The sequence below is a fragment of the Pongo abelii genome, chromosome 8, assembly GCF_028885655.2.
Source record: "Pongo abelii isolate AG06213 chromosome 8, NHGRI_mPonAbe1-v2.0_pri, whole genome shotgun sequence".
Classification (NCBI taxonomy): domain Eukaryota; kingdom Metazoa; phylum Chordata; class Mammalia; order Primates; family Hominidae; genus Pongo; species Pongo abelii.
The window spans coordinates 7,605,073-7,616,202 of record NC_071993.2 but is presented as its reverse complement, the minus strand read 5'-3'; the positions used below and the strand labels follow the sequence as shown (position 1 = coordinate 7,616,202).

General features: G+C 43.9%; 1 long non-coding RNA gene across 1 annotated transcript; it reads right to left on the bottom strand.

The window, feature by feature from the left end:
* Positions 1 to 2,395: 2,395 nt before the first annotated feature.
* LOC134761999 (uncharacterized) lies at positions 2,396 to 6,614 on the bottom strand. Its single transcript, XR_010141433.1, has 3 exons — positions 6,511 to 6,614; positions 5,728 to 5,926; positions 2,396 to 3,669 (listed from the first exon to the last, which is right to left on the bottom strand). It is a non-coding gene; the product is annotated as an uncharacterized LOC134761999 (long non-coding RNA).
* Between the last annotated feature and the right edge of the window lie 4,516 nt (positions 6,615 to 11,130).

Genomic DNA, 11,130 nt, shown 5'->3' with positions numbered 1-11,130 from the left:
CTGAAGCCAGCTGGGAGCAGGAGTTGTAAGCAAGGAGATGGGAGGGGAACAAACACAGATTCTCTCCCCACTGGGCTGTGCAGATTAAGAGAGATACATAAACTCCAGTCTACTGGGAAAACAGCATAAGTTCATAGAAATTGCCTGTGACAAATCAGAGGCATTGCATTAGATTGAGCTGGAGTGCTTTGTGGGAAGGACTTTTAAACTCCTTCCAAAAAATAAACCCCAAGGCTCACTCTCAGTCACTTTGCTAATTCTAACCAGTATTAACTTGACTTGATAGAGACTTAATTCCCACCCACTCCCAGTTTTTGGAGCAACTTGAAATAGCCCTTCCTTTCACCCTCCCACCATCTGCTCTTCTCCCACACAAAGGCACAAAATGAGGAGCACCCAACCAGATTCCATGAATTCTCACCCTTCCCAGCTTCTCTCTTTTTCACCACACCCAGAGTTCAATGCCTTAGTGCGTTTTATGCTTACCTCTAAACAATTATGAAACAGTCCAACTCTTTCCACCCCCAGAGGTACGAAGCCATGATTGCATGAAGATCGGATAAACAAAACCAAATCTGACATTTATTTTCCTGTCTTTGAGGGGCAACTGAGCACTCCCGTGAGATGTCACATTTTTCTAATAGGTCAGGGGCTGCAGTTTTCTTCCGTGTTGATATGTAGCCCAGGGAGACTAACTCTACAGTGACGTCATGAATGTATAATCAAATCAAGAACCATTCACTGACTGCCCACTCTGTGCATGACATAGGGAGAGGTGCCAAGGGCCTATTATCTGGTTTTGAGGCAAACAGGCAGACAAGGAAATTAACGCATGAGAGGAGGAAGTATATCAAGGCTCTGTCAGTGCTATAGGAAGTAAAAGTTCAGAGAAGAGAAAGAATATTGTGAACTAGAGCAGCTAGAGGAGGCATGGAGTGAGGGTGTGATAGGGCAGAAGCCAAAAGGGGAGGCAGAAATACCCAGCACCCACTGTGAGAACACAGCCCTTCCTGGGACAGATGGAAAGTTGGCATTAGAGAGGGGTGGGACATCATATCATGGTGACAAAAGTCATCTGCTCTTCAGAGTGTCCAACTTCCACAAAGAATAATTCATATGGCTTTCTGGGGCAATCCCACACAGTGGATTCTGAGGCCAATTGTATTTTCCAAAAAGGGACACTGCACTATTTCTAGTCCCACATGCTCTTCCGTACCTTGCGACTATGCCCAGCAAGAGGTAGGGTCTATTTCCCCATTCCATCGAATTCAGGTGGGCCTTTGTGGTCATCTCGTTGAATAGATGGCAATGGAAGTGAGGCTGCGTGGCTCTTGAGACAGGTCACGAACAGTGATACAGCTGTTGTCCTCTGTCTCTCAGGACACTCGTCATTGAAATCCAGCTGCCATGTTGCGAGGAAGCACATGATGCTTCCATGTGGTGAGGCCACATGGTGAAGCCATGTGTAGCTGTCCGGCAGACAACCCTAGCTCAGGTCCTAGCCAAAAGTCAGTATGAATCACTGGGCATGTGAATGACTGAGCTTCAGATAATTTTAGCCCCCTGCCTTTGAACTGTCCCGGCTGACAGTGAGCAGAGCAGAGACAAGCTTTTCCTGTCAAGCCCTGCCTGAATTGCAGATTCAAGAGCAAAATAAATGTTTTTGTTGTGTTTTGCCTCTATGTTTGGGGATAGTTTGTTACACAGTACTTGATAAATGGAACAGATTCCATATCAACTCCTTACTTAGTTCTACTAAAACTCCAGCAGGAAATCAGAGTATCTGAAAATTCGGCCACGTTAAAATGACACTGTGATTGAATCTATATTGCCTTTTTCTTTCAATGATGCTGATGAACTTGTTTTTCGGGTTCAATTTTCTACTTAGGCTGCATTAGGAGAATGCTTTACTTCTCTTTATCTAAACTTTTCTTCTTGTTTCTGCAGCTTAGTGATGAGTAGTGGCTTAGAGCTTCGTCTACGTTACTGGGGTGGCCTCTCCAGCAAGCCAGTTTCTAAGACTTCGGAGGCAGAGTCACTTAGCTTCATTTAAAAGCAAACAAACAAAAAATTCTTCTAGTTGCAAGTCTCTGTGATCTTCCACGTTCTGACATGCTGATGCCTGACCAATTGCAAACATTCATTATCCGTTGTCATTTAAGCAAGGTGAGCATAAAGTGGCAGCAAGGTCAAATGTCAGCATGGCATTGGCAAGTGTCACGGAGCCATCCTGATTGATAAGGTCTGTGTGGGCAGCTGGAAATTAACTTGTACTTAGTCCCCACCTAAAATAACAGGAGGTGCCAGAATCCCCTTCCATCCAAGGTTCCCCAGCATGGAATTCACTGCTGGGCCTGCAGAGTTTCCCGTTATCCACTCCCTAGAGCTCTATAAATTTTCTTCTTGTTTTGCTATTTGACCCTCTTGATTTAACAACTACAAAAAAGGCAACAAACTCCAAAGGAAAGTTCAAGGAAGCTTGAATTAATACTTTTCAAATGGAGCTACAAATAGGAAATAGGGTGGCACCATGGTTAAGGACTTTGGAGTTAGAGCCTCAGGTGGCCCTGAGCCCTGAGCCTTAGCCCTGGCCAAATTATGTAGCCTGGGAGAGCCTGGCTTCCTTCATCTTTAAGATGGGGATAAGACAACCTCACCCCATTGGATTGCTGTGAAGCTTGAATGAGAAAATACCACGTGAAAACACCAGGCCTGGCTTCCAGGAGGAGCTCAGTGGATGCGGGTGACTGTTGCATTGAATCAGAGAGGAATCACTAGGATTCTTCAGGTCTTTTGTAACTTTCTAGAAGTCCACTTTAATATCCAGTAAAACCAGTGTGATGCAGGGTAAGTAGGCATCAGTGTATTTCAGGGGCACAGTCACGATTTAGCTGAGCCCCAACCAGATGATAGAGTTGGAAATGCTCTCTGAAAGATCTCATCAGGGTAATTATGGTGGAGGTGCTCCCTTCATAGGGATGATATTAAAAACAGACTCATCTTTCTGTCTTAGTGCAAAGTGTCTCACAAAGAAAAACAAAAATAAAACTACTTTCAAGCACTCGAAAATTGCAACAGAGTGAACTCTTTGGTCCTCTACCTTAGGACCGCGGCTCTCTTTGTTTGATGGGCAGCAGGTTCATCATGAAACCCACAGACCCACTGCCCTGCTCCAGACCTGCTGAATCAGTTTCTCCAGATATCAACAGTTTCTAAAGTTCCAGAGGCAATTCACACCGCAGGCTACTAACTATCTGCTATGCCAGGATTTCCAAGGAATTTGAGTGAGGTATTGAGATAGGAAACAAGATATGTGATCATTCTCAAAGGGAAAGGCAAGGCTTTGAGGGATGGGCATTGCTTTCAGGGATGAGAAATCCTTTAGCCGAAATGGGGCCTAGGCTCAAGAGCTCATGATCTTCCTGTTCCACCTCACCTGTTAGAGCACCATTGGTTCATTTATTGATTGATTCATTCATTCTTGTGCACATTCAACAAGGACTTGAGTGACTACTTCATTTCAAGGACAGCTGCCCTATCATGCAGGCACTAGGATGGCCCCATTTGACAGCCTGTGTGTAAAATGCAAATAAATGCATGGCATGGTCTCTTCCTCGGAGGAGCTTCCAACATTAAATCAACAGCATTATGATCTTAGGGTTGTTCTACCTGGGAAACCATGAGGCCTATGTGTTAGGCATGTTAGGAAGCAGGGAGAAGGTGATAGACATTTAAAGGACCAAATTATTTTAAAATAGCAGAAAATACCAGCACAAACTCAAACAGGACAGAGACAAGAAAAAGAGTGTGAGAGAATAAACCTTCTATTTAGCATAGACCTCAATAAGGAAACTGTTCAAACTAGTAAGTTAATACAGGTTTTTTTTTGTTTGTTTTTTTTGTTTTTTGTTTTTTGTTTTTGACTGAGTCTCTCTCTGTTGCCCAGGCTAGAGTGCAGTGGTGCAATCTCGGCTCACTGCAACCTCTGCCTCCCAGGTTCAAGCAATTCTCCTGCCTCAGCCTCCCATATAGCTGGGATTACAGGTGCCCGCCACCACTCCCGGCTAATTTTTTGTATTTTTAGTAGAGACGGTTTAGTAGGGGTTTCACCATGTTGGCCAGGCTGGTCTCGATCTCCTGACCTCAGGTGATCCACCCGCCTCAGCCTCCCAAAGTGCTGGGATTACAGGCATGAGCCACCGTGCCCAGCCGGTTAACACAGGATTTTTACCAAGTGAGCTATAGCAAATTTTCTTGAACTTGTGCTAAGTTTTGTGGTCTGGTTATAAATAAAGAATGTCTAACAACGATCCCAAGAAAAGCTGTGCTAGAGTTTTTGGCTGCTCTAAGAACTCTTGTTGCCACCTTGTGGGATGGTTAGAAAAATATTAAAACAGGAGCACTAATAGACCCCAAATATATTTTCAATGACAGCAAGTTAAAATGAACTTTTCACAAATTGCACAACCCATCTGAGCTACCTCAAAGTGGGTGCCATGAACCGAGGCTGAGAATCACCTACGGGCTGGTGTCTTACTGATAATCTCACAGCCCAGAGTTAAGCAACCAATGCTAGGACAAAACTTTGGGCATGGGAGCTGCAGGATGAGGAAATCAGACTGGAGTTGAGTGAGGGAAGTGGGCTTCTGCCTCTGGTACTAACCACTGGGCTACATAGAGAAAGTCACTTAATGTACCTGAGTCCAGGCATAGTGATGTACACCTGTAATCCCAGCACTTTGGGAGGCAGAGGCAGGCAAATAGCTTGAGCCCAGGAGTTCGAGACCAGCCTGGGCAACATAGTGAGATTCCGTCTCTACAAAAAATTTAAAAATTAGCTGGGTGTAGTGTTTTGCATCTGTAGTCCCAGCTACTCGGGAGGCTGAGGCGGGAGGATCAATTGAGCCTGGGAGGTTGAGGCTGCAGTGAGTTGTTATCATGCCACCGCACTCCAGCCTGGGTCATAGAGTCAGGAGTTTGAGACCAGCCTGAGCAACATGGCAAAACCCCATCTGTACTAAAAATACAAAAATAAGCTGGGAGTGGTGGTGTGCTCCTGTAGTCCCAGATACTCGGGAGGCTGAGATGGAAGGATCTCTTGAGCCTGGAAGTTTGAGGCTGCAGTGAGCTGTGATCATACCACTGTACTCCAGCCAGGGTGACACAGCAAGACCCTGTCTCAAAACAAAAAAAGTACTCGAGTTTCTGTTTTCTCTATCTGGGGAAAAAAATAACTCCAAGACGTGTTGTGAAGACCAAAGAACACAACAGATACGAAAATATTTCCAAATATAGAGCACCCTACAAATGTTAATGATTATTATGTATTTTCATTACTGCCTAAGAAACCTGAAACTATTCAGTGGTCAAGATAGCAGCTTCGAGAGTTGATCTGCTAAATTCTAGTAGGAGGACTTCAGGCCCCCCCTCCAAGGCATTTGGCTGAAATTTTGAGAGAAACTGAAAACCTTGGCAGTTGGTCACTTTATATTAATTCAGGGAAATGGACATACATCAGGAGTCTTAGGAGGAAAGGTGGGAACATAATATCACCAGTTTCAGGAAGCTTCTGGGAACAGCTGTGGGCATGGCCAGGAGAATCTTTTCTCTAGTTTTTCTTTGTTAGCTTGCGACCCTACTTTTGGTTTTGTAACCCTCAATGGTCATGCTTAGCATAGACATTTCCCCCCCCCACATCTAAGCTAGAACCTAAATAGAATTGTTCACCTTTCATTCAGACTCCGTCATAATAGTGGAAACCAAAACCAACAGCGGTGCTTTATCTTTGATCTTCCAAAAGATTCCATAAATAAACTGAGAAGAGCTATTCAAATTTCACAAGGATGTCTCCGTAGGCATCTGGCAGAGTCTGCAGACTGGCTCACACGGTGTGTATTCCAGCCTCTCTCTGGGGTGCCTTCCTGTGCTGTAGAGGGTGGGAGGTATTTGTTAGAGTCCCATGCAACAGGGCACACACGTGATGGTGAATTTTATGCATCAACTTGGCTGGGCCACGGTGCCGACATGTTTAGTCAAATACTATTCTGGATTTTTCCATGAGGGTGTTTTGGGATGAAATGAACATTTCAATCAGTGGGCTTTGAGTAAAGCAGACTGTCCTCTGTGAAGTGGGAGGGCCTCATCTCATCAGCTGAGGGCCTGAATAGAACAAAAGACTGACCTCCTCCAAGCAAGAAAGAATTCTGTCAGCAGACGGCATTTGAACTGGAGCTCCACCATTAGCTCTCCTGGGTCTCCAGCCTGCAGACCCACCCTGCAGATTTTAGACTTGTCAAGCCTCTATTGCTCTGTGAGCAGCTTCCTTGTAATAAATTTCTCTCTCTCTCTCTCCACACACACACACATACACATACATGCGCACATGCACTTGTGTTGTTTCTCTGGAGAACTGGAATACAAGGCACCTAATTCCTAATTCAGGTCACCTAAAATGGAATTTGCCATTTCCCCATCAGGAACAATTGCCTGGGACTCAAATTCTGAACTGACCTGGGGAGGGGAAGTGGGATGAAGGGCAGCACTGAGTGGGTGTGCACACAGCAGCAATAGTCACATGCAGGGCTGGCGCGGGCTGTCCGGTGACGACAGAATCTCAGCTTCTTGGTGGCCCGTTTCTGCTGTGTGGCTTTGGGAGGCAGCCTAGAGTGTCTTCAATTTCTTCAGTCCCCCGCCCCAGTGATGCTGGGAGTCATTGAAAGCCGGTAATCAATCCTTCTCTGTGTAACTAGCCGGGGCAGACTCTGCTGTCTGCAGGTGAACCCTGACCAGCACAGCACATTGGTCATTTTAGCTCCTGAAGCTCCTATTGTCATCTGAGCGCAGGAGCCGCGGTGACCCAACAAAGAACCTTCTATGAAGGCCCACACTGTGAGAAATTAAGTGGAAGTTCTGAACGCACAGAAACTGCACAGCAGCGTCTCCTTCTGTGACACAGAGGCTGAATCCCCCAGGCTGCATTTCCTCGGTCACTTCCCGTACTCTCCACACTCCCCAGTAAGGAATCATCCCCACATGCCACCATCCTGGAGGCTAATTTCACTCCCGACAGTACAGTGGCATCCCACAGTGGCATCCAAGACAAACATCATCAGGGACCTGGGCAAAGGGCAAGTGGATGAGCAGCTGCTACTCAAACGTGGGCTTTGCCCATCGCGAAGGACTCATAAGCGTGTTTCCATGGCGGGAAATGTGGCTTCTCTTTCTCTGGCTTCATCTCCTCCAAAGCTTAAAAATTTCAAGGCTTCAGGGTGGCTAGAGTTAATAATGACTTTATTTTACATTTTAAAATAATTAAAAAGATATAACTGGATTGTTTGTAACAAAATGGATAAATGCTTGAGGGAATGGAGACCCCATTCTCCACAATGTGATTATTACATGTTGCATGCCTGGGTCGAAATATCTCATGTACCCCATAAATATATACACCTACTATGTACCCACAAAATCAAAATAAAAAATTACAAAAATAAAAAACATTTAGTAAGAAATACTAACGTGAAAAGTTTTTCAGTAGTGTAGCAAAAAAATGTTACAGATGGTATATTTTAGATAACCTTTAAAAATGTGTAAATATGAATAGAAAAACTTGTTGGAAGAACGTATACCAAAATATTACTAGTAACTATCTCTGGGGGAAAAATTAATTTACTCATTTTATTCTTTTTTCCAGTGTGTTCCTCAATTAACAATTTGACTCTGAAGATAGAGAGATGTTTATTTTAAAATGAATATGTATAATAATTCTATCACTGATTCTACTTGAAAGAAAAGGGCTTTATAAATTTATTATATTGATCATCATTTGTGAAAACTATTAAAAACTTCCATGAACCATTCTAAAACAAAGTGGGCATTTTAAAAAAATTCGAAGCTTTACATTGGCGGCCAGTCTGTAATGAGGACCCCATGTTATTAAATGAACGACTTTTTCCCCATCAGTCTTTGGATGAAGAACAAGGGCGCCAGCATTTCCAGGCAATGAAGACATCGTTTGGACCCTTAAGGAGAGAACACTCGACAAAGTGATAAGAATTTTAGGAGCCTATAAGACTGTCTTCTTCTACCATTTCACTCACTCTGCTGTTTTCATAGCTTCTTACTGTAGAAAGATAAGGAACAAAACCCATATTATTTACTTGTGTGCCACTGGAAGTGAGTTCCTTCCTGGGGCTATTGGTCTATTCTGTAAACCGTGTTCTGAAGACCAGCCTGGCAATTCTAGACCTCTGAGATTGGTGCTGTCTCCTCAGAAAGGACGGGGGATTCCACAACACGGGGCACTTCGCTTAGGTGTCGAGGTAGGCACCTGCTTCCGCTCTTACTCAGAACCACAAATCCCTGGGCACTACGACCCCCGGCAAGACGTCCTTCCACGCGTCCTGCACTGCAGCTGGGGTATTGTTTCTAAATCCGAGTCTCAGCACGTCACTGCTCCTTCCAGAATCATTCCTACCAGGCCTGCCTTCGTTTGATTTCTGCCCCCTTTCTTTTCTAATCTTGTCCCAAACCATGCCTCTCCTCTTCCTTCTCATCCTCTTTGCTCCCATCCACCGTCTGGTTCTCAGTGGGAGTGGAGAAGGCTTCTCTCTGATCTGTGCAGACTCAGCCCCTCCTCCACCCCCAGATCCCAGGCTCATCGTCATCCCTGCTCTCCCCATTCTCCCAGGACTCACAGTCTCCTTCACGGCGCTTGTCATGGGTGTCAGCTCTGCATTTGGGCTCCTTTGATTAATACCTTTCTCCCCCACTGAAGTACAAACTCCAGGAGCAGGAACCAGATCTGGTTCTGTTCCTTCTTTTGGCCCTAGAACGCAGCACGGTGCCTGGCACAGAGTAGATACTAAGAGAGACTTGTTGAATGAATGAATGAATGAATGAATGAATTTAAAAAGGGAAGAATGCTGAGAAATCCAGTAAGCTTAGAAATAAACAGAAAAGGACGGAGCCTAGCCTACGACAGAGGAGGAGAATCAGGTGTCTATATTTTTCACAAAGCCAAAAGCAGACGGAGAGACTAATTTTTATGTGTCCCATGCCCAGTATGGTATCTGGTATGTAGTGGTAGGTACCCATCAATATTTGTCAAATCAAACGCGATTGCACCAGCTGGTCTCATTTCTGATAACCACCCTCTCTCCAGTAGCTTTAAAGGAAACTGGCCAATGCATTTTTACAGATCAAAGGCAAGATGCAATGCAGCATATCCAGTGAAAATGAATCGAGCTCTTTTCTCAAATACATCTTCATTTAATATTAAAGACTATTAGTCAAATAAAGATTGAAGAAAAAACATCTTATCACCATGACATCAGGTTGTCCTGCTTAAAAATTTCCACGGTGGCAAAGGCTGGAATATCAGTTACGGATTCATTCAGCACTGCTAATTGCTACCTAGAGCCAATTTTCAGCTGTCTAGCAATAAATGAAAGCTAAATATATTATACATATTTATTTATATGAAAAATTCCATTAATTTTGTTTACAAGGGCAATGGCATGTTTTAGAGATGGAGTCTGTGTGCTGGACTGAAAGATTCGACAGCAAGATGTCAGAGAAATCTACCGAAAGACCTCATATTGCTTGTTTGGGGGTTCCTTAGAAACAGGTTCCTTTCAATGCCATAATTTTACGTCTCTGGTCTACACTTACTATTTTATATCATACAACTGCAAATGCATTTGATTCTAGGTATTCACATGGGCAGGCAGGCATTGAGAAATGAGAAAGATAAGCCTGGCACAGTGGCTTACGCCTGTCATCCCAACACTTTGAGAGGCTGAAGCAGAGGATTGCTTGAGGTCAGGAGTTTGAGACCAGCCTGGGAACATAGTGAGACCCCATCTCTATAAAAATATTAAGAAATATTAGCCAGCCATGGTGGCATGTGCCTATGGTCTTAGCTACTCAGGAAGCTGAGGCAGGAGGATTGCTTGAGCCCAGGAGGTCAGGGCTGCAGTGAGCCGTGATGACACCACTGCAGTCCAGCCTGGGTGACAGAGTGAGACCCTCTCTGTCTCAAAAAAAATTGTAAAATATATATTATGGTTACCTATGTCAGGGTTCCCAATTTCCGGATCCTGTTAGGAACTGGGCTGCCCAGCAAGGATGAGCAGCTGGCAAGCCAGCAATTAATGCCTGAGCTCCCCCTCCTGTCAGATCGGCATTGGCATTGCATCCTCATAGGAGTGCCGAACCTATTGTAAAGGATCTAAGTTGCGTGCTCCTTATGAGAATCTAATGCCTGATGATTTGAGGTGGAACAGTGTCATCCCGAAGCCATCCCCCCCACCTCCTACCACCCTCCTCCCTTTCCCTCTCGTCCCCGTCTCCCATGGCCCCGGGTCACTGGAAAAATTGTCTCCCACGAAACTGGTCCCTGGTGCCAAAAAGGTTGGGGACCGCTGACCTACATGTTATGATTTTTGTCTGCCCCAGTGACTTCAATAGAGATATTAAATTGTAATATTTATATTTTAATTATTTTTATGGTAACTTTGATCATAAGTAATGCCATTTTATATCCACAAAACAAGGAAATTAAGATAGAATTTTAGAAACATCTTCAGACTAAGCAGAACAGTGGATAAACCAGAAATCTGGGCAAAATTTGTGTACCTCAACCAATGGTGTTTTAAAAATAAGCCAAAGTTAAAGAAAACTAATTAAGCATTTCTGAAATTGTTTTACGCTTTTTGTACATATTAGGTTTATCTCATTTGACTTTCATGTGTGGTGTATAACAGGAAAAAGAACAATTTATTTTGTGCTAAAGGCTATTTTATAAACTAAGAAGAATTATCCTCCACTGTGTGTCATATTTGGAATATTCAGGAGTAAAAAGTCAGTATGAGTACAAGTTATCATTGGACAAAAAAATCTAGAAACTGGTAAAATCTTTCTTCTTCCATTCCACATATTGAATGAAAGTGATAAAAATCTAACCAGATTCTCCAAGGACATTATCTTTCTTCCTTTGGTTCCTTAAGATGTTTTGCTGGAAGAGAAGGAAAAAAAATCAGAATCCCACAGCAGCGTTTTCAGATTTATTGAGGAGGGAAAAGTCATGGACAGGGATGCAAAAAAGAAAGCTCGGAACCTACAGCCTGT